The sequence below is a fragment of the Temnothorax longispinosus genome, chromosome 2, assembly GCF_030848805.1.
Source record: "Temnothorax longispinosus isolate EJ_2023e chromosome 2, Tlon_JGU_v1, whole genome shotgun sequence".
In the NCBI taxonomy this organism is placed as follows: Eukaryota; Metazoa; Arthropoda; class Insecta; order Hymenoptera; family Formicidae; genus Temnothorax; species Temnothorax longispinosus.
Genome location: NC_092359.1, coordinates 209,697 through 233,198, shown reverse-complemented (window position 1 = coordinate 233,198; position 23,502 = coordinate 209,697). Strand labels below are relative to the sequence as shown.

The following is a 23,502-nucleotide window of genomic DNA, read 5'->3' as shown; positions in this document are numbered from 1 at the left end:
TAAATCTTAAGTAAATTTTATATTTCAGTATAGGCATTTCATTTAAAGTTTAATTGCAAAAATATACAATGTTAAAGCTTGGATAGATGTGATAAATGCTGATTTTTTTATATTCATGCTGACAAAAATTTGTTTCGAAACTTGACCAAAGAACTTTTTAAAGGCATTAAAAGGCATTAAAAGGACATCCGGAGTTTCTAGGATTGTTCTATATGTAGCCCATCCGAGCACAAATAAACCCACCACATATCCTATCCACATTGCAAAAGCAGAATCCGTTGAACACGTTCGTGATTCGTGATTATTTATGGAGTAATCGTGTTTGAAATAGCGACGAACGAATTGGCCAGTTGATTGATCATACGGCAACAAAGATATATAAGGGCACCTAATAACAAGTCAGTTGTTGTCTCGAGTCTCATATTCGGGAAAGCCCAGGAGAAAATTTACTTATCGCGACGAGAATGTGATAATAAAAGCGCTATCGCACAATGTTATGAATATTTGTAGTAAATATTAGGAAATGCTAAGTGTTCCTTGTTAACGGAGATTGTCCAGTTTCGTCGAGTGCTTTTAAATCGCCAAATATTTTCTAAAAAATTGTAATTTAACCATCAAACACTTAAATTTATATAATTATTATAATTCTATTTATTTTAATCTGTAATTTTAATGCTTTATTTTTTTTCACAACAGCTGTTTTAACATCTTACTTAATTTATTATGTTTCGATCTGCTCTGGAGCAATTTTCGTTATCACAAGCATTAATATTAGCATTAGTATTAGCTTGTCCTTTTTTTGAAAAATATTAAATCACAGTAGTAAGAATAAAAAAGCTCTTATAATTAAGCTTATTTTTAAATCGCTTCTTAACTTTTATAATGAATGGATTCAACAAAATCCTGCGATTTGGGATTTGGATAAATAAGTTCTTACAATTTTTTAAATATATAAATCAAAATGTAACAGAAATATTAAATATTTTAAGAGTAAGATATATATCGTAAGATATTTCAATTACTATCACTAAGTAACTTTTGTAAAAATCGTGCGCGATACAGTATGTTACGAATCAGGCGAAAAATGGATAAACAGATAAGAGTATTTTGCGCTCTCACGATTCATTTTAAATGATAAAATCGTTCCAGCTGTGCATAGTTGCCTAGTCGATTGATTAAGGGTTAAACGATCGCGGACTTCGCCGAAGAATCGGAACGACCGGCGATACCTCGATCGCAAGCGCGTTGATATACGCAATGAAAAAATGGTCTAATTGAGGCGAATCAAGGACATGCCACACTAGCTTTATAATGCGATATTGTTTCGTTTCAACTCCGACTCGCTCTCGTCCCAAGGACCCTCGGGAGTTCATTCACCATGGTTTTGCATAGAAATCATACATATCATCGCACAGTGACAATACTGATATTATTGCTTAAGTGAGCTAGCTGTCATTTTCGGTCATTTAATACCACATTCTAGTATTAAATAATTGGTGGCCGTGACAAACAAAAATTTTCTTCTTGTACATTTCGCGGTCCAGATTAATGGCATTCTCTAATAACGGAAATTTAAATAACTCTTAATTAAAATTGAATTGCAGTGTTATATGACTGTGTTCAATCACATGATTGATAATCAGTTTAGCTGCACTAACGACGTATGTCGATTCTTCGCAAATATCAATAAACTAAATAGAATCGCAAACCTTAATATACATATACGAATATGCGATATCTATATAAAAATATATACATCAATTTTGAAAGAATTACATACAAATCTTATTCTTTGAAATAAAATATTATGTTCGTTCGCAAAAAAGTACACCGATTAATTAATTATTAAACAATCAAATAATTCGCTAAAATGCGCGAATATGCTATCGCCGCAATCAATTCACGCTTTTAGCTATTATTATTACTATTGTTATTAAATTTCCGTATATTTTGGTAACACAGAATACTAACGGAAGATCCGAACTTAACTCGTATTCGCCAAGAGATATGCGATTTTATGACACGCGTATTACAACACCATGAATTGCATTATTGCATATTCCGCTATAAATAAATTATCGCACAATAATATAGTTTTGTAATCAACTAATATAATTTTTCTGCCTCTTTTTGCCCTTCTGCTTCTCTCTCTCTCTCTCTCTCTCTCTCTCCTTTATACTCATTTTCTCGCAGCACGAAGACACGATTGTCCAATCGTTAATTTCAACTTGGAATAAATCGTTCCAAATGACGCGCGACAACGTTAATTAAAAGCGACATAACCGATAGTCAAAGAGTATCTACCGCATCGTGTTCAAAAGAGGAGGAGGAAATGAATGAATGAATGAAAGAGAGAGAGAGAGAGAGAGAGAGAGAGAGAAAGAGAGAGAGAGAGAGAGACAAAGATAAAAGATAAAAGAGTGAAAAGAATCATAATGGAAATATTTATGTAAGTCTACACGATGAATTTTCATCGTTGCCGCGGGATGTAAAATGTGCTAGGTGCTCTGCGTAAAAGCGCGCTCTCTAGCCGGCGAAAACGTTTTTGATGAAAAAAATGCAAAAGCGAACGATGAGTTGGAGGTGGAGAGTGGGAATGAGGCAAGAGAAGGACATTGACAACAGACAAAATAGGTGTAGGCCCGAAAGGGCGATACCGATACTTCTAAAAAATGCGTGATTCTCATTCGAATATTCGACGATAGAGATTCTTCGTGTCGATGTTCTATCCGAGAGCTATCTCGGATCTCATCCCCATTCTGTATTTCCTGATAGATTTAATTAATTATCAACATACATACAATCGATTGAAGTAGGTTCGCATAATGTGTTGTACAAGAAACGAAGCACGTCGTAAAATACTAATAGTACTAATAATTTGCTATTAGGATCAGGTATTAGGATATACTGCAACTACATTCTTGAGATGAGGTTTACAACACTACAAAAAAAATCGCTAGGTTGCATCATAAAATTTTATACCCTCTTGGTTAAGAAAAAATTGTATAATGTGTTTATTATTTTATATGTGCAAATTATTTATTGAATTTTCTAGTATTCTTTTTCCTTAGTCAAAGTATAATATCGGGTTAACAAAACATGGAAATTTTATAAATTTAGGAAATTTGAATAAATTTAGAGAGAGCAGTATATAGGGAGAAAAGGCGACAGATATATAAAAGAATTTGCAAAAATTCGTATTATATTATAGTACCTAAATAAATAATTCTTCGTAAATATTACATTATAAAAAGTTAAATCGAGATATATCTGATTTGATGTTTATTGCTTGGTAAATTTTAATAGTATTTATAGAAACGCGCGCGATACCCACATACAAAATTCTCACGCAAAAATCACATACTTGTTTGATGATTTGCAACAACGCGATACTTCGAAGCACGGCAAGAAATTAGTCGCTATATCATATAAATATGTTATCATATACATATTGACACCGGGTGCCTCTAAAAGAGTTAATCTCGACGATTACGTCGGAGTCTTTTTACAGAATTCTTCAAAATGGATGCTTTGCCTTGCCTCGCATCACTGCTTGAAAAATAATGCGCAGAAACAAAACGTCAAAATGTGTCGGCATGCGAAGGCCTCATCCTTCTCTGTGACGCAATAGAAAGTAGAGCCGCAAGGCTGTTTCCACTGCCGCTCGTTCCGCATAAGGAATACGCAATATTCATTGTAAACGCTAACTGCGCGGCGGCGCTCTATCCGGCTTTATTAGACTCTCTTACAATTAGACTACTGCATCTCAATATCGTCGTTTTTAATGCGATCTAGAAACACCTTATAAAAACATAAGTCACAACATTTACGAACACATTTAAAAAGAAATAATAATATGTATATTTTATTTTTCCAATAGAAAAGCCCCAGCGTATTTTGATTTTATTTTCCGTAATTTAGTTTGGCAGGAAATTATTACATTTTTAATCGCTTATACCTGAAAAAAATACTAACATTTCGACAAGGTATTTTCGCGAGTAGACTTTCAAATTAGCGAAATGATTTGTTATAGAAATTAACGGCGCGTATTTTTGCGACACCCAGTGAATTAACTTTCACATTTTCGCAGTCACTCGCCTTTATAGTTAGAAAATCGATGCCAGAGTTTTATGACGCGTATAATTTAATTGCTCTACATAAAACTAATATTATAACCGTCTTTCGTGCATATATATAATTCGGAATTATCTTCAACGATACTGTCGCATCTTTTCCTATTGGCGGATGCACGCGCGCGCGCGTGCGATGAAACCCTAATATCGTCATAAGATACCTATGACATTTATCGAAACTGTCGAAACACATGTATGTTTTACCTTCATTTTGTATCGTTGTTTTATTATTTATTGTAATTTTATTATTATTATCATTTATCTTTATTTGTATATGTATAAATACGGAATTCATCTACGGAATGGAAGACTCTTAATAAATTCCGTTAAATGCAATAAGTAACGGACAATTAAATAATAATATAAAAAATATGCATATTTTTTTATTCTATACACATATTTATATTATAAATAAAACTGATTGCTTGTGTTTATTAAACTACTGTTGATTTATAGTTGTTCATATATGTAAAAAATATTTTTTATTTTGATTATATAGTTAGACTATTAGAAAAAGCGCGAATTCAAGTGTTAATATTTTAAGCAATCACTGGTTTGTAATCACTAGTGACGGTTCTTGGCGTTTCTATGATTGGAAGCGTCGTAATGATTTGACGTTCTCGGTGAAGGCGGAGCGCAGACACTTTTGCTGAAAGTGAAAGTCGTAGGTTTCGATGGGGCCATGTTAACTTTTACATTCTCCATCTAGGAATGCGCACGTCGGCCGACTTACGGCCGGTCTTGAAATATATGTAAAGATGCAGAGATGCTAGGTGTTTATGAGAGATTGACGTTTAACACGATAGCATCAAATAATAAATTATAAATTATGAGCTTCAGTCAACGATTAGAACATTGTTATATCAGTTTAGAGAAAATTGTAAATTATATCATATTTTACATGTTTTACGAATTACGGAAGCGTAATATTATTTCTTTCTCTTGATTCACACTTTACTCTTTAGTGCATTGTATTTAATCGTTCATAAATAAAAAAGACTATATAAAATCGTTAAAAAAAATAAAACACACACATACAAATATGTATAGCGAGGATAATAAAAATAGTAAATGCTGTACGAAAAACTGTTAAATATACAACATATCGCTTCTTATGTCACACGTCTTATGTCCTCGAATGTAAGATATGAAAATCGGAAGTCTAACAATAAGGTTCATGTTGATATACTTTATTTAAGGCGTTTAAGGCATTGTTATAGTCACGATAAAAACTATAATATATCAAATTACATTTATAGAATAACAATTAGCTTTAGTATTGTTAAAGATATAATGTTAAAATATTTAAATACATTTTATAACTGTTCACACAAATATGCACACTTTCAAATTAAAAAGTAATTATGTTTAAAGTTTTCGAGACATCTTATACTAGTGTTTTAAAAAACTTCAACTTTGTAAGTAAATAGTTTAATATCCTGGATTTATTTTCATCTTTATTAGTTTAATACAATATGTGATGCGCTTAGTTTAATTCAGTGTTACACAAGTGTATAAGGAATATTAGGTAACAAATTCTTGTGGATATAATTGTAAGGTTAAATGCTTGATTATGAAGGGAAATCTTTTCGAGAGAATTACGTTGTTACAGCTCTCTATATCGAATTAGAGGGCAGCGCATACTGATTGTCTCAACGTATCACTATGCTCTGACCTAAAAACCTACTTTCGTGTCGAATTAAAAGTAAAATTACGAAGCAAGTAGAAACAGAGAGTTCAGAGCAGATAAGCGCAGATAGTATTTATGTTATATACACCGCCTGGGCATCATATGCCATGTTTTTTCTTCAAAATGGGAACGTAAAAAAAGTGATTTTGATTTATTTTGATTGTATAAAATTCTTGAAATTACACTAATTGTGAAAGAGCAAAGATTACTTTTTTTAAATGCCAAAAATCGGACAATTTTTGAGATAAGATTATATTTTTATGCATATTTCTATGGATATATACATCAAAATATAATATCAAAAGACGTATATTATTACGAAAAGATATTATTACTTATTAAAGGAATAATATTATAATACGGCTCTCTCTCTCTCTCTCTCTCTCTCTCTCTCTCTCTCTCTCTCTCGGAGCTATATCTATAGTTGCGCAGTAATTATCCCAAACTTGCAGTTCTGCTAAGCAACCTGTTCCAATTAATTCAAACTTCATTTTCATGACTATGATGTTACTGCCGCTCATATAAGCGGATAACGGCAGTAACTATATATGTATATTCATTCCTTCGTGGAAGTTTTCTATCGAGCAGAAAACTGTGTAGGAAGATTCGTGGAAATTGACTAATTGTTTATGACGGACGAAAGCGCGATATTCGCGGGATTCATTTTAATAATTACAGGAAAATCTAATGAAAGAGAAGGAATGAGAAGGGGGAAAGAGGAAGAGAGAGATTAGAAAGAGAGAGGGGATGGAGGGCGAGAGGTCGGAAGACCTATAGATAGGTAATTTTACCAGAAAGTCTGATATTACGGCGAGTTGTGTGTTAGAGGACGAATAATAGTGAAAGTATATTATAAACTATTTGCACACACATCTCTGTGTAACGAAAAAACATTCATGTTACTTTACTACTAAACATATGTGAGTTCTTTTATTAACTTTATATTAAATATATCAGACGACTCTAAGAGATATCGGATATCATTTGTAGTATTCTTATCATTACATCTATTATAACAGTAATTAATTATTATTTTATATAAAATTATTAAGTTATTAAAACGAGCGGTCTGTTAGCTATCAGGCTATCACGCGCTCGTTGCGTCAACAACAAAACGCAATAACATGACCATATGTAGACACGGCAGAATGGGGTTTTCTATATGTCCTAGAGCTCCCCTTTTGGGATCGATTCGGTTTCGGTTCTTGCCGTTCTTGGTTCCGTTCGGCTCGGTTCCGCTCGGTATTGTGCGCCGCGCGCCGTGCGGCTGGCGGCATGATTTGGCGCGAAGCAGAGTAGCCGAGTAGCAGAGAGAAACGAAAAGAGGAAGTGTGGCGGGGGGAAGAAAGTGGGGGATCGAAATATCGAAAAGCGTCGAAGCGACGGCGACGGCGTACGACGTACGACGCGCGCCGCGCGCCGCGCGCCACGCGGAGGTCAGACGTCAGACGCACGGAGGCACGGAGGGTGGCGCGGGCGTGGTCGCGCGGAGAAAACGGCCGAGACGACAACCTTGACTCCTTTCGTCTATTGTTCTTAAGCTCTCCGCACGGAGCGACGGCCCACTGCCCAGGCCCACTCAAGAGGGTGAGAGCCCGAGAAATGAACGAGGATAGCGTTACGAGATATGGCGTATCGGCAAAGCGGATATTACTAAGGTAATTCGCACTCGACCGAATAATTGGCGCGTTTTTAGCTATACGAACTCGGCGAATTATCTAAGCCTAAGCGGAGAAGGGGCGAGACGCTCGACTGATGGAGATGCGCGTCGGACGAAAGTGAAATGTTTTGTTCGAGAGGAAAAGTTATACATGCACATATATTTTTCCTTTTTTACGCATACAGAGAAAACATATCTTGTCTAATGTATGAGTCAGTGTATCAAAGAGCTGGCTATTATAACTGGCGTTGTCTACTGTCCTACGTTTTTATTTAGAACTTATTGTTAGAAGCACCCAATAAACTATGATTAATTATAACGTTGCACATGAAAGTTCCTTCCTTATGGGAGACCTAAATGGAACTTACAATTAGTAATAGTTATCAGCATATAGATACCTGATTTGATTGTAAACTTGAGATGATTACGCTACGATCGAATGAGTCGAGCGAAGCTATCGCTCTTCGGCTACAGTTACTGTGATCAAATTAATTCGATAACGAGGACGAGCCACTGAGCCAGTGTACCCTCGTGCGACATTTGCAGGACCTTCGTGGGTGACCAGCGTGTCTAAGCAACGAGAAAGTGGGCGAGGACAAGGATGAAGATGCGATACCTTTATCGACCACGGAAACCCATCGGTGACGGATAACCCGAAGTGGAGCCCGTCCAATTCTAATTACGTGCACACTTTTAAAGCGTTGCGTTGATCGCGTTGGTCGCGTTCCTACATTATCGTGTTATATAGAAATGTAGACTTAAGTGACGTAACCGTTCTCTCGTGAGAAGTAGGTTAAAAGAAGAGATTAGCGATTGTGACGTGGTCTAGACTTTCGCATTTGCGAAATTCCGCGCAATATTTACTGAGAGAATTTTATCGATACCGCACTTGTAATATCATCGTCATAGTCGAAGTCGGAGTCGGAGTCGGAGTCGGAGTCGTTGCAGAGCTGTTAAACTGCTCCCGGCAGTTGGCAGAAAGCGTGACACTTACCAGCGCGCGATTTCCGGCTCGCGATAGAACGATTGCCTTGCCTTATTGCATTCGGAACGATGAAATACCGAATCGCTAGCATAAGCTAATTGTCGGTAACCCGGTACTCCCTGTGCGCGCGTGAGAGACTGCGACACAACGACGAAACGATGAAACGATAACGATGATGGCGAACTCGATGTAATTATAACGGAAGCCTTCGGAGCTCGCGCTCGGTGAAAGGTGTATAACTGTGACTAAAAATCCGCAATGCGCAGCGCTGTCACGCTAAATAAGTCAGGCCACGAGGACTCAGTTATTGCTTAACTTATCATCGTGAATGTAAGAGAGAAATTTTAGTTAGGGTTAAACGCTCACAGATATTCGATTTTTCGAACAGCACTGGTATACTCGATTATCAAATGTCGAGTAAGTATGCGTGATAGTGCAGCTGTGTTTTTGCAGAAAGAAAGATAGATGTTTATGTCAATAAAAATAAAATAAAATATTTACACACACACACACAACAATTCTCGGCGCATAATTATTTTGATACAATATCAAATTTTATTACCATCGTAAAATAGCCGTTCAGACAACACCAATATTTAAAAGACATTGTAAATCTTATTTAAGATATCCTTTAAAAGCCTTTTGAATATCTAAAACATATTACATTAAATATTTTTACAAGTATACTTGCTTCTAAAAATGATAAGAGAGAGAACGTTATTCACGTTATTCGTTACTCGATCGGTTGCACCATGAATATCCGAGTATCAGACTGATTAATTGTAACGGATTCAAGTACTCCCGATCAATTGACGGATTAGATTCAAAAGAATCTTATCCGTGAATTATACTGAAACCAGTGAGCTCCCCCTTGACCCTATTTCACGTATACCTGCCACAAGGAACAAAACTGACTACGTTGTTCCCCCGAAGTTTTACGACGTTTCACGAAAGAGCATAATCGATGGGATACTAAAAGCTCGGGCGAATAACGGCAGCCTCGAAGTTTTGATGCCTACCGTGCTCCGAAAATAGACAAGCTCATAGTTCTTATATTGTTTTTATTCGATATACCTAATACTACTAATCCATAACAATTTACCCAAACTTAATATTATAGCTTAATTTATAATGTCAACTTATATTTGCGTACAACTTGTAATATTTAAATGCGTAATGTATTTTTATTATCAACGATTAAAATGTGGTTATTATTTATATATCGAAATGTGTATATATGTTAAAATAAATTAAATATTTAAAATATGTGTCAACGTATATATGATGTACTTCCTTTGCTATTATTTTATTTCAGCCTGTATAAAATCTACCGGCAGTTATTTTAAAACAAAACAACATAATGTATGAAATTTAAAGGGTTATCTACATCGCTCTTTTATGCGTTATAGTAACTCCATATAATTAAAATCGCACATGGATGAATTAAAACGGCGTTCGATGAACGTTCAGAGAAAGATCACTTGATGACCATCTCGTCAAAATAAAGCTGGGGCTGGAGTATGAAACAAGGGTAGAAAACAAAGAAGAATGCACGAGAATAAAAAGTATGAGAGCCAGAAGCCTGCAGGAGCCAGGAGCCAAATCACCCTCATGTTTCCGATTATCGAGGGTATTTCATTCGATCTATATACACTTTGTCGATTTTTTTCGCACGCGTCTTGTCGGGCCATGCGATAACGCGCGTGTGCACGTGTTTACGAGTAAAACTTTTGTCCTTCATCGAGGGGTTAAGGGCCCCGAGAGCAGAGACGAAGAGAGATGCGCTCCGGGCTCCGGATTCCGGGCTTTGGGCCGCTTCTCTCCGATCGATCAGTCGAGCCTGTTAAACGGCAGACCGGCGGCTTAACCACTTCGTCTGGAATAACATCTCCGACTGGTCAAGCTTATTGCGCGTCGTAAGTATAATAAGTATCTTTCATGCGCCACAGATGTTCCTGAATTATTCCGTCGCGCGATCCATTTTTGTTTAAGCTGTGATTATTACGAAGTGAAAGCTGACTTAATTCGTGTGTATGTACGTATATAGTATGACATAAATCTTTGAAAAATAATGTCTGTTATTAGGAAATTAACGAAAAACACTTTGCATCAATGAAAAATTACCGATATCTTCGATTTCGTTCAATCCGAATTCGCGATTGTTTCAGGCATGTTTCGATTCTGATTTATCTCACGAACAGAGATTAATTAATTAAATAGAGAGAGGACAATTAATTAAATAGACGTACACTAACAAATTATCTACTTAATTATTGTTAGCTGAGAGAATCGACGCGATATGATTGCACTCTGTATTTTTTTTTTTTTTTTTTTTTTTTTTAATTAATTTATTTAAAACCATTTTTTATCACCGTCAACAAAATATACGATATATATCGTGGAGTATTATTTCATTATATACGTTACACACATACATACGGAATGTTTCAGAAAAGAAGTAACATTAACTTCTGTTCTGTCAGCTCTCTGACAGACGAATATATAGACGTGTCGATTAAATTCCAAGCCAAATAGTTAACGCCCGATGCGGATGAATTCCATCTGCGATCTGCGAGGATAAACACGAAAAGAAAGATTCTTTGGAATCGTCACGTGCGATCGAGAGAAGTGAGCGTTTTGTTTGTCGAAACAACGTTACGCGCATACGAGGCGTACGCGTTCACGTTCGCGTTCGCGCGACGTAATCGACGTAAATAATCGAGGGGAGTCTGGGGGGTCTTCGTCGAGAGAGGCGAGAGAGAGAGCGGTGTGTATCTGCATTGCGTGAGTATAGGTTCGAGTGATGGCTCTTAAATCAATATCTACTTGCAATTTTCACGCACATTGAGTACGAACGTTTGTATAAAAGTTTATATATCGATAAGCGTTGTGTATTGATATTTTAGTTGTACAAACGCTGTCGCAAATATTTAGACGAATATATGAAACTAAACTGCAATGAATCAGTGTTGAAGTTTAATCAGGCAAACCAGAAATAGCTATATTGATATTTTTTATATACGATTACTATATAGCGTGTGATTTGTCTTAAACTAAACAGATATACTTTATGTAATAAAAAAATATTTAGAGGCCGGAACTGTTGCTAAAACCTATAAAAACTGTTGGAACTATGCGAGAACTATCGAGAACTGTCAAAAAGTCGATCGAAACTGCCTGCGATTCATGACTTTACTCTTGTGTGCGCGGTGCCAGCGGTCACAGTAAAAAATTGTTAAAAAAATATTTAGAGGCCGGAACTGTTGCTAAAACCTATCAGGAACTGTAGAACTCTTCGAGAACTATAGAATTTCATGATAAAAATCAATTTTTTTTAAACTTGAGGTGCCAGCGGTCAGATTAAAAAATTATTTAAAAATACTTAAAGACCAGAACTATCGCTAAAACCTATCAGGAACTATAGAATTCTTCAAGAACTATAGAATTCCGTGATAAAAATAAATATTTTCGAAACTTGAGGTGCCACGGGAAGTTAGCACCTCATTTTTTAAAATCGTTATATTTTTATCTAAATCGACGGAACTATTTATGAAATACATCAGGAACTGTAGAACTATTGTGGGTGCAAATGGAACTCCTAATAAAATTTCCGATTTTTGAAAATGAGATGCCAACTTCACAGACACTGATGACTTTTCCTTGTTACGCACACAAAATAATATTTTGTAATACGTTTAATAAAACACAAGCGTGTTTTACCGAACACGAATTTGGTTATTAATATCTTTGTAACGTAAAAAGCAACGCTTTTTGTGTAGCACAAAAACATTTATATTTGTGTATTACTCGATATCAAATCAATCGGTAAATAGGCTATCTGTATAGTGGTCCTGAAGAGAAGTGGATGTGAGATGGGAACGTCCGCGTCGTCGAGAAAGGACTAATGAAAAGGAGGGTTCCCAAAGTTGGGTCAATGGCGTCAACCCCCTGAGGCGTGTAACTCTGTCGAGATTCAACGACGTAGATACACATCGACGATTCCCGCTCTCCGAGTGTTAAAGAAAATGAAAGAGTCAGACAATTATCGAACCTTTCATCCACAATGGCAAAAATAGCGCGTTCTCGACAACGGCCGACAATTAAAATTACACGAATTTCGATATAATCCCGACAAACGATGCATGTAATTTAGATATAATATTGCAAAACTGCAATGAACTGCGCGCACGAAACGCTTTATTTGCGCGAATTACAGACACGAAAGTTACAGCGATCACGAAAGGATAAAGCGATTGTGCATCGTAATTTACAACTCAATTCAACGATGTTAATTTTTTATCTCTCATCCCTAGATGTGTGATTTTTATTCGAATTTTACGTACAGCTAACGTGTCTAAACGAATCTTCGATTCGGATGCATCGAGAAAAAGTCTCAAGTGTCATCGTGTTTAACTATCGCCGCGTTTACAATTTGACATCACGTTGAATCGAGTAGCTGGGTCTTGGTATTAAATATCTTTGAATCTGCAAAGCGCAGAATCTCTCGTCAGGCAACTTTGCGCAGCGTTAAATGCAAGCGGGCGTTTGTATCGTGCTTGCAACCGCCGCGCCGGCGGACTATACGGATCATAAAGTTGTCTAGAATAAACAGGTCTTGAAAAATATTTTCGTGATTGTTTCAGAAAAGTAAATCTTTCAATATTTATACGAGATGAAAAAATCTCGTATCGCGTTTAAAATAACCGCGTCAATCTACAAAATATTGATACAACGCAGTATTGTTTAGAAGCGACGATTTCTAATTTCTTTTTTTTTTAAGTATTGTATTAAAACGTAACGTCTAACAAGAAATACTAGAGTAACTCCCAAATCTAATCTACTTTGCGTATTGGATATTTATTCGTATATTCGCGGAAACGGTACTGCAAATATCTATACCGCGTTACTTATAATCCCGTTACTGCAACACTGCATTGGTCATAATCCCGATAACGACGCGATATTTGTAGAACATTGAAAAAGAGTATCGTCCTCGCATATGCGCGGTAGAAAACAGCGATTTTTATGGAAAAATGGGACTGGTGTGCGCGGGCGCGCGGTTAATTCACCTACTCTGGAGAACATATTACCTCTCGTGGATATATTGAATAAACGGGGATACAAACGGGATCAGAAACATCAACGTTACGTGTCTACCAATAATCCCTGTAATCCGTTCGAATTAACGCAATAAATTTCTACGCGGTTGTAAATAACTGCGTGCATGATCGACGTCGAAAACGCGTAACAAGCCCGCGCAATTATTATACACATATGTCGATCGATCGTGCGATTATCGTGAATGGCGAAATTATTATCTACTATGTTTACACTTAGAGACATTTATATTAATATATTAAGAGAAAATAATATTATAAATGAATATGAAAAAGTAATTGCGGTTCTGTATTAAACATTGATATTCGATAGATTACACATATGAAAAATAACGAAACGATAATTTATAATTATATAAACTTAAAAGAGTAAATATTGCTATATATAAGCACAAGGAATAGTAATAAAAATTAATATGCTTAATAAAAGCATAGATTGTGCAATATTCGCGGTATAGTTTATATGACCAAAATAAATATCAGTATCAATAAATCAATATCAATATAATCAGTGTATCACGATAGGTGAAGAATTGTAAATGTATTCTAAATATCAAAGTATCATTGATGCAGAGTATCCGGGATCGATATGGAAACAGAGGTTTCACGTATCGTGTAATAGCATCGCGGTATCACTAGAATTTCTAATTACTATTATTATTCCATCCGAAGAATAGAACGCGCAGGTATAATATTGATCGGCGCGTCATACCGGCGGTAAAGCGATCCCTCTCGGCGGCCGCGGCGCACCGGGCCGCGCGAGTTTCATCGGATTTTATTGCCGCGTACGCGAGCTACGAAGGGTAAACATATTCTTATCATGCTAGCGGCGCAGTGATTAAGAAAACTGCGAATGCGCTACCGTATCACGATCGGTCGGGTGTATATCACGGACGTAATTGCATGTTTCGTCGTACAAAATGGCCGAGATCTCGTCCGAAGATACGTCGCTCTTTTAGGCAAGTGTCAGTTACATTCGAGATCATGATTATGAACGTTTACGCAAGTATTGCGAAATAATCGTTTGTATCGCTTGTACTATATGCCTCGAAAGATCAACTAAATTCAAAATTCTCTTTTTACCTAAATTTGTTAGATGAGAGAGAGAGAGAGAGAGAGAGAGAAATAAAGCTTAATTAAAATTAAGTTAATATTAGTTTCTTCAATTGTTTCGTTATATATATATTTTACTTAATTGTTTATTAATACAGTATAGCAAGAGCTGTCGGGGAGTGTCGAAAAAAACCGCGAAACAAGCCAGCACTCCTTAGTTCTCTTAAAGGTGAGGTGCCAACTCTGAGAATAAAAAACTGTTAAAAAATATTTAAAAGCCGGAACTGTGATCGAAACCTACCGGGGTCTTCAGAACTATCGCAGAACTGTATACGAAAATGCCGAAAAGTCGGCCAGAACTGCCTGCCTGCACCTCCGTGTTTACTCTTGTGTGCGGTGCCAGCGGTCACAGTAAAAAATTGTTAAAAAAATATTTAGAGGCCGGAACTGTTGCTAAAACCTATCAGGAACTCTAGAACTCTTCGAGAACTATAGAATTTCATGATAAAAATCAATTTTTTTGAAACTTGAGGTGCCAGCGATCAGATTAAAAAATTATTTAAAAATACTTAAAGACCAGAACTATCGCTAAAACCTATCAGGAACTATAGAATTCTTCAAGAACTATAGAATTCCGTGATAAAAATAAATATTTTCGAAACTTGAGGTGCCACGGGAAGTTAGCACCTCATTTTTTTAAATCGTTATATTTTTATCTAAATCGACGGAACTATTTATGAAATACATCAGGAACTGTAGAACTATTGTGGGTGCAAATGGAACTCTTAATAAAATTTCCGATTTTTGAAAATGAGGTGCCAACTTCACAGACACAAGTCATCATAGGTTTTATACAATGATGTGAACCAATTACGATATGATTAAATGTTGAATAAATCTCTATTTGTAGTATTTAGTAGTATTGTTGCTCGCTGTGATGTAAAAGGCAATGGTTTTTGGAGAGTACGTAATTCTTCCGCAAACGATCGAGAATTTGAGATCCAACGACATTTTCTACTCCACGAGCGCGAAATCAGCGAAATACCGTGAAGTACTCTTGGCTGGCGATACGACGAAATATTTCACGGCATTTTCTTTTGTTCGCTAGCCAACGGTGGATCGAGGCGACGAAAGCGCGTCATGAAAAAGGATTCTTCGAGAAAGCCTCGCATTGATGAAAAAGAGAAGAGAGAGAGAAGAAAGAGAAAGAGAGAGAGTGCTGTTTTCCTTCTCTTATTAAAGTCTCCTATACAATCATTAGCTTTAACTGGACTATACTGCACATATGCGAAAATACTGTTGTTCGCAATTGAACGTCGCGTCCCAAAGTTAAATAGTTTTATCTGTTTTATCTTAGACGCAAGCCGTAGAGAGATTTTGTGACACGTATACGCGTGTATACGCGTGCGTGTGGAAAAAGGGGGCGCAGTTTTATTTTAAATCAAAAATTTTTTAATCTTTTATAAATACTTAAAACACACTCTCTCTCTCTTTCTCTCTCTCTCTCTCTCTCTCTCTCTCTCTCTCTCTCTCTTTCTCTCATATCATCCTAGATGAATAACAATTTCGTTGCTCCTCAGTTATATATTATATATTACACATTTATCGATTCAAATATAATACGAGTACAGCCGAGTTATTCACGAGGGGTTTCTCTCGTGCTATCTCCTACTCATATGTGTGCAAGGCATTTGCATGCAACGCGTGCGTGCGTATAGTGCGTACGCATGTAATCGTGACTTCATCGAGTCACGTCGTGTTAGGTAATTTCGTCGGCCACGGATATCTCCGTTCTGTGTGGTGGCGGCGCGGAAGAACTCGTCGAGGATCCGAATAAAAGCCGATTCACATTCACGTTAAGTCAACGTCTTGCCGACGCGACGTGCGGAAGCGAAACATGCCAGCTTGTATTTATTTTTCAGCGTGGAATATAGCACGAGCCACGAGTATCTCATGATCCTTTTTTAACGTATGTCCATTTATTCATTATAATCGATTTCACAGTTATGTAACAGTGATGTAACTCTGTGATTAAATCTATGATTAAATCAATAATTAATGACTGTGAATTGATTAAGAATATAAATTTTCATATACGATACATAATTTAGCAATTAATTCTTTTCTTCAAATTCAGATTTTATAAAGAAATACATACATATATATACATATATATATATATATATATATATATATACATATTTATGTGGTAAACTTGTACGAAATGTTCTTTTTCTTTCTCTCCCCTCCCTCTCTGTCCCTTATCACCACCTCCCCCTCTCTCTCTCTCTCTCTCTCTCTCTCTCTCTCTCCCCTTCTCTTTCTCTCTCAATCTATAGATTTTATTTTGTTGTATGCTCGCGTTACTCGTGCAAACGCGTACGTGCGTTATTTTACTGTTTTTATCCTCGGCGGAATAAAGGCAATACTTTTTTTGTTTATCCCCATCTAAATCACCGAGCGTCCAAAAAGCGAGTTGTCGGTTTGTCGCACGCGTCCTCCGCGTGCGCTCGTTCTCGCGCGTGTAATCATAATTTCATCGTGTCACGTTGCAACATTACATCAACAGCCACCGTTGCATTCACGTCGTCATCGTCTTCGGACACCTTCGGCCCGCATAACCGGTGTACATACATAATCGATATCGCCATACCGAAATGCCTTATAACACGAGTTATTGATTCGCAACTCCGCCTCTGCATACCGGCGCGTGTACGCGCATAACGCGACCATAATAAACTACCGTGTACATACTGTTGTAAATCCTATTAAAACTACTGCAAAAGAAGACTGATTCGGAAGAAAAGATTCAATTGATCAACAGACAGAACGAGCGATCTTTCTTCACGTGGTGAACCTCGAGTCTTCGGGATCGTTCTTGTGTCGGTCACCAAGTAGGTATACGACACCGAGTTTCGACCCGACAGCGTTAGGCAATTTTCGCAGCATATATTCTTTCCCGTAACGCGATTATCTCGCTACGAAATGGTGACGTATGGTAAACTAGTTTTGTGAAACAACGCTCGCACGCAGTCTCGACTCTATCATTTCTCAAACCCTTCCTTTTATGTTGTGAAAACATGACCGAGATTGTGCGGCGGAATTAGGATAAATACTTAATTTACGCGGCTATTCAATTTCGGCTGATATGTTCTTTATGGGCTAACAATCACGTAAAATGGAATTTTTCGATAATATTGTGAATCGACGGTTTACATTAGACTTGTATTCGGGTATGTAAAAAAAATAGCGTTCAGATCAGTAAAATCACAATATTTTTTATCAATTGTATGCAGCTTTTGACACATTTGTCGACCAGCGTTAATTTCGCACTGTTGAATTTGCAAGCTCGTTTTAAAACTTTTATAAATTCTAATTTTGTATTTCAAGATTAGGAAAAATCGATTTGAAATGTAATGAAATATAAAACCTAGCAGCTGTCTACATGTATCTCTGAAACACAAGTCGCAAAAACTTTTGCTCTTTGTCATTTATTATTCAAAAATGATTCTATACAATCTATGTTTTTATAAAGATTTTTGTTTTTAACTTTGTTTTTAAAAATCTAATATTAAGGAAAAATGCTTTATCTATATGTTATGTATTACCATACGTTAAAAAGTTGCGGACAATCGAAAAAGAAAAAAGTGGTGTAGAAGAGAGCGAGAGGAGAGGGGGAGGATCTAATTGTATGTATAAGCGGACGTTTACAAGCGGAGAGAAGCGGCAAGGAGAGAAAAACTGGCGGTAGGATAAGAATGTCGAGCGGCGCGAGCGCTGTACCGCGCCGGTTGGGAAATGAATTGTGACGCAGCTTGGCATTGAGGAGAGGAGAGGAGAGAAGAGGAGAGAAAAGGAGAGAGAGAGAGAGAGAGAGAGACGCACAGCGTTCTCCAATTTCTCACACGGCCTGATTTCACACAGAGAGACGGGCCAGGCAATAGCAGCGGCGACGACGACGACGATGACGATGATGGCAGCAACGATTAGCCGTGATAGGTGAAAACCCGCGACAATGCGTTTGCATCACATCTCTCACAATGATTCTGTTCTACGTAGATTTTTCAAGGAGAATTATCGGGAAAGAAGGGGCAACGACGATTCCCTCGTACTTGTTTGCAAGATTTGTTATGAATTTAATTAATCGCGATGGTCCTACGACCGACAATTTATATATAAAATAGCAGGAAATATTTTGTTGATTAATTGATTAGTGCTCAATGTTTCTTTTCAATGGTATTTCGAAGATTGTTAATCAGCTATTAAGATCGAGGATAGTATTAATTTGAATGTCATGGACAATATTATTAATTATTATTTATTTCACTGTTAGATGACTGTAACGATAAAAATTAAGACAAAGCACCTTAAATAACTTGAATATATAAATTACATTCTCTCATGCATATACATATATGTATACATTTGTTATAAATTTAAATTATAAAAACAAAAGATTTTTACGTGCTTTAATAAATATGCTTATATGTATGAGAATTACAAGAACAACTATAAAGAAAAATTGACGTTCTTTCGTAAATATAGATATTCTCATTCATTCATTAGATATTCTCGATCTTGTGGTCGCTACAACCAGTCAACAGTCCCGTAATGGTTCTTACCCCTCGAAAAAAAACAATGGACACGAAAATGTGCGCTGTTTGCTACGCCAATGAGCATTATTTTAACGTGACGACGATTCTTAGGCAAAAACGTAAGAAAATTTTTACGCGCAAGATTTATGTGTTCGAGAATAACCATGGTTACATGCTGAATTCATCGTTCGTTCGATTGCTGTTGCTCGAAGGCAACCGTAAACGATAAACGACGTCAACCAACGAGAAGAGAACTCTTGGCGAAGTGGTCTTGCAAATTGCAGGTAACCGAGGGAGTTTGCGACCTCTAGGATAATCTTGCGGTAACGCTATTGTGATTTGCGATTATCCGAGTGCATTCGACATCGCCGTTTTGCTGCAACCGGGAAAATGTCATCAGCTTTAAGGATGAAACGTGAAAAGAATATAATATTTAATTCCTTAATCCATGAATCTTATATCTATAAAAGAATTAATTAAGATTAAATGTATAAAGAATATTTCTTGTAACAAAATGTTAAAAGATATTTTTTATTATTCTTATTATAATTGTTTTTTTTATAAGCCAAGGTAAATTGATTAAGATTTTATATATAATATATAAAACGAGCTAATAAAACGAGATTAAAATGGTTTCATAAAGAACGATTCGCAAAGTAAACAGCAAATAATATATGAAATAGTTCTTGCGTCTTAACGCACGCGATGCGAGAAAAGCAATTTAGTGAGAAATCGCCGTCATAAACAGGTTGGAAACTTTGACATTTTGCTTTTCCTATAAGTATTAAATTTTGCAAAGATATTAAAGTTAAGGTTTCTATTCAAGTATTTCACTATTACGCGCGAGAAATGCTAATTAAATAAATCTACGACTACAGATTTCTAAAGAAATTTATCTAAGGCTAAAGATATTATCCATATTAGAAACTCTTACAATTTTTGATAGAAAGATTTAATTAGCAACCTAAAATATTTACTTTAGATACTTTAAACTTTTTATTTTATGAAAATGAGAAAATATAATAATTTTCGAAAGCCAAAAATTAAAACGCGATACTCTTACAATTAATTAAAAAAACGTAAAACATTAATTTATTATATTCTAAATTGTATTTTAATTTTTTGATAAAGATAAAAATATATGATAGATTTATATGTGTGTGTGTGTGTGTCTATTGTATATGTATATGTATATATGTATTAAAGGATAAATCTACAACGTCTCACGAGTGCTACGTTACACGAAAATTCCCCTCGCTCGCTGTACCGAAACCAGCGACAAGCGGAGTAGTCAAGGAACGGCGCAAAGGGAGGGACACAATGGAAGTGGCTCAATAAAAAGGATTTCGGTGCAAAGAATTTCCCACTGCATGATTACCTCGCCTGGTCGAGCACGTAGCACGTAGCTCTCGTCGTGGACTCCTATTGTAGAGACCATCGTACACCGCGCTTTTTCTTCTCATCGAGATACTCGTTCGATCCGCTGCGCAAAAAGTACAACGCTTTTACGATAATTGCTCGGCAAGTTCGCTGTTATTATCGTAAGCATAAAGTCATTTTCTAAAAGTGTCTATACGAGAAATTCATTACTTAACGATTACCTTTTTCTTGATCTTTTGCAAAATCCGTTTTTTAATATGATAAACGATTTAAAAGAGGATTCGTCTATTGGAAGTTCTTGCTTACTCGAGAAAATTGTCCATTTTCCAACGAAAACGCGCCCTTTTTGTCGGTACAATTGGGAAAAGTTAGTTTCCGCTATTCCGCTAGTTCCGACTTCCAAGAGGTGGGCAAAGCGGCAACTCCTCTATACGTATTTGACAAAAGGCACCTATACAAAGTATGAGCAGAGTGCGTTTATCTTAAAAATATGCTACATGTTATTCACTCCGTTCATCTTTGTTCATCGGCAGCTATCTCCCTCGCCCCTTTCCCACCTTTCTTTCGTCTTTCCACAATGTTTTCCTATTTTCCCTCTCCTTCTCGCGCATTACATCTCTATCGCTCGTTACTTTTATTTTCTCGCTTTGTAATTGCCTCTCTCTCTCCCTCTCCCTCTCTCTCTCTCTCTCTCTCTCTCTCTCTCTCTCTCTCTCTCTCTCTCTCTCTATATATATATATATATATATATATATATATATATATATATATATATATATATATATATATATATATTTTATATAAAGTCTCAGGACAAAGGAAATCATGCATCATATGTGTTTAAAATTCGAAGGAATCGTAGCGTCGCATACATTTCGAAGGCGGCTTGAAAACCTGCTCGATGCAGATCCTGTAGAACGCATCTTTCTCAGCCCTTTCTTCCTTCTCCTTCTTCTCCTCCTCTTTCTCTTTTTCTCCCCCTCCTCTTTCCTCTCACTTGCTCACTTTTATTTACGACAAAGACGCGTGCTTGCCTGTACGAAATGTGGGCATTCTTGTCGAAACGTGTCGAAACAAACCAGAACACAATAGCTGTCGAGTTTAAGACTTGTACAAAAGTGCCTAGGTATGCGAAATTTTCAGTCGAAAGATTATACCAGTCAATTATTGAATGCTGAGCAGTCCAGTAAGTAATATATAATAGTGACAATAAAATGATAATGAACGTTTTGTATATGCGTCGTCGTGTAAGGTTACACAAATGATCAAACAAGTGACAAGATAGAAAAGACAAAATGAGAAAAGATGTGCGTGCTATGTTCTTTTCTCTATTATCAAAACTCGAATTTCTTGCAATTGTACCCTATTATGTAATTGTATCCTATGATTTTTTATCTTAATTAATAAGTAATCCTTATAAAAAGAGATTTCCTTTATTGTATATTAAAAGAAATAATTTAAATCTAGTAATCCTATATCTACATCGAAAGAATGATTATAATCTTTGAAACAAAAATTACAAAGATTTGCTTCAGGATTAATAAGTTGCGTTTCAATTGACAATGAGTATTAAGAAGATTCGTATAAATCTTATATGATTCAGCGAACAGATTCGTCCACAGTTTTGGCCACTCTAAAGAGAAGTCAAGTTATGCAAAGTCGGTCGTCGGTTTGTAGTGATAATTGTAATTATCATTATCGTCGTCGATTTCCCGATGACGATAATGATAATTACAATTATCACTATAAATCAAGAAACGAAAGACGAAATTTTTGCTTATGCTCATGCGGGATCGCAAAAGGATCGTTTCTTCCGCCAAGTACAAGGATCCCTGCGCAAGCGTGCGAGCAAACGCGCGAGGATAGCGTAACGACGTAAAACCATCGCTTCTTCTGCTCCTTGTGGCATGGCATGCGACCGGTTTAAAGACCGTTTGCGAGCCGTTTCTCAGCTGAGACGCGGACACAGGTTAAAGAGGCTACGACTTTGGCGAAAAGCTACGTCGGAATAGCGGCGAAAGAAGTCTCTCAGGGAAGAATAAAGCGAAGAAAGAGAGAGGAGGGGAAAAAAGGAAACAGATGTGCTTCATATTCGTGCCACACCATTTAAAAATTTTTTCGATCGATAACAAATATGACGATTGAGTTAAACGCTAATGATAAATATTGAAATGCGCTATAAAAATACGGAAAATAGAAAAATGAACAATTGAATGGAATAAGTGAAGGAGCTGATCGGGTAAAAGCACGCTATATAAGAAAAGGAAAAAAAAGTTTTAAATAGATCTGACAAAAAATATAACTTTCGATTTAAAATTTTTTACTTATACGTTCATATAATTCGCGTAACCATATATAATAAAGATACTGCACGGTCTGTCTCGTTGCGCGTATACCTACTTGGCGTGAGACACTACCGTGTCTCTTGATAAATGTAACTGAAATATTTAAATTGTGAAATTTTTATATTCAAGAGCGAATGCGAGATATACATCTCATTAAAATCAATACAATTTTTATGTTTCAAAAATATTAAAAACAATACCACAGACAAAATCGTTTATGTAGGACAAGCTACTTTTACCGCGTACAAAGGTCTTTTTCAAAGAATTCCTTTCCTGAAGAAGGTTTTCACAACAAACTTTCCTATCTTCCTCACTGTTCAAGCATGCTTTGAATGAACGTATCTGTTATATTTATGACTGAAGAGACTGTAAACTCACAAATCCGCAAACGAACGTTCGTTAAATGAAGTATTTGGCGAGAAGTAGTGATTATATAGACATTAAAAAATATTGAAAAATAGTTTAGGATGCACGATAAGTGTAACGAGAAATAGAAGTAAAGGAGGGAAAAAAAATTAAAAGAGGAGGAGGAAATCGCGAAGCA

The 23,502-nt window shown here is 36.3% G+C and overlaps 1 protein-coding gene and 1 long non-coding RNA gene across 3 annotated transcripts in view; one reads left to right on the top strand and one right to left on the bottom strand.

Moving 5' to 3' along the window:
* The window catches only part of LOC139808635 (uncharacterized), a 100,837-nt gene that overhangs the window by 7,749 nt on the left and 69,586 nt on the right, over positions 1 to 23,502 (top strand). The gene's annotated exons all lie outside the window — the stretch shown is intronic.
* On the bottom strand, positions 18,561 to 21,349 carry LOC139808815 (uncharacterized). Its single transcript, XR_011730956.1, has 3 exons — positions 20,920 to 21,349; positions 20,612 to 20,716; positions 18,561 to 19,633 (listed from the first exon to the last, which is right to left on the bottom strand). It is a non-coding gene; the product is annotated as an uncharacterized lncRNA (long non-coding RNA).